General features: G+C 34.3%; 1 non-coding gene across 1 annotated transcript; it reads left to right on the top strand.

Annotated features, from left to right (window-relative positions):
* Window positions 1-345: 345 nt before the first annotated feature.
* Window positions 346-419, top strand: TRNAN-AUU (transfer RNA asparagine (anticodon AUU)). Its single transcript has one exon. It is a non-coding gene; the product is annotated as a tRNA-Asn (tRNA).
* The last annotated feature ends 1,014 nt before the right edge of the window (window positions 420-1,433 follow it).

Here is a 1,433-nt window from a genome sequence, read left to right as displayed (position 1 = left end):
AAAAGTTATTGTACTTTAAGTAAAAATAAAAGAGCAAAAATATCAATCCCAGTTTTGATTACTTAAATTAACAAAAAAAATGCATATAGCAAAGGATAGTTTCAATCTGCCTACCTCTGGGTTATGGGTCCAGCATGCTTCCATTGCAGTACTCTGCTGCCCATGTAAGTGCAAGAGATCCTGAAGCACTCACTCATCATGGGAAAGTACCAATGTGTTTATTCGTTGGTTGATGGAAGAAACATCTTACAAAAACTCTCCAGATTATTGATTTTTTAATGTTTTCTAGGAAACGTTCTAGATGTATGCTTATTAGCCTTTGTCAGTATGTACTTTTTGCAAAGTGTCTCTGTGGCGCAATCGGTTAGTGTGTTTGGCTATTAACCAAAATGTTGGTGGTTCAATCCCACCCAGGGACGTAATTAACCTTGTGATCAGATTTTGGTGATATTTAAGTAGACAAGTCAAAATTTCAAACCTCCTCTTATGGTGTAGGGTACATGGCCTTCTCTGATGTAATCAGAGTTAGATTTGATTCAGTGATTTTATAAAAAACAGCTAGGAAGCACAATTTAGCAGTGGGTTGCAGAGAAAAAAAATATGCTGGCAGAAAAATCCAATCGAGTGATTAAACAGCTCTTCATTTTCTGGCTTTATTTTTATGCTAACAAATTTGTTCTCTGAAAAGTGTCCACAAAGCCAAGTCTCTGATTAACACCTTTGTAAGGATGGTTTTTCACCTATTACTAAATTAAACTTGCTTCATTGGAAAGGCAGCAAGATGCATCCTCATTTCAATGTCTACTGAAATAATACAAGTTGACACCAGGAAATATTAACGCCACTGCATCCTTGCTGCTTTCTCATGTGGAAGTCTGTTTAATGTGAAAACAAGGTGATATCTAATTAGCACACAGGTAAGGAATTAAGAAAATCTTTATTTAAGGGTGAAGATGTTTCTCACAAAATTGTTGACCCAATGCATCATTGAAATTCAAGCTGGAAAGATGATTTTAATATATCACTTGTACATTTTGTATTGCTCTTCTGGTGACAATGTAGTTTGTTTTTGTCAATTACCATTTTAATAATAGGGTAAAGAAAATGAAGTGGATTTTTGAAAGAAAACAATAATGTCAATATACTATTAAAACAAATTAAAATGGTAAAAGTTATTATACTTTAAGTAAAAATAAAAGAGACAAAATATCAATCCCAGTTTTGGATTACTTTAATTAACAAAAAAAAAATGCATATAGCAGAGGATAGTTTCAATCTGCTTACCTCTGGGTTATGAGCCCAGCATGCTTCCATTGCAGTACTCTGCTGCACATGTAAGTTCAAGAGATCCTGAAGCACTCACTCATCATGGGAAAGTACCAATGTGTTTCTTCGTTGGTTGATGGAAGAAACATCTTACAAAAACTCTCCAG

Source organism: Pseudophryne corroboree, unplaced genomic scaffold, assembly GCF_028390025.1.
Source record: "Pseudophryne corroboree isolate aPseCor3 unplaced genomic scaffold, aPseCor3.hap2 scaffold_428, whole genome shotgun sequence".
In the NCBI taxonomy this organism is placed as follows: Eukaryota; Metazoa; Chordata; class Amphibia; order Anura; family Myobatrachidae; genus Pseudophryne; species Pseudophryne corroboree.
This window is presented reverse-complemented; position numbering and strand designations above follow the sequence as displayed.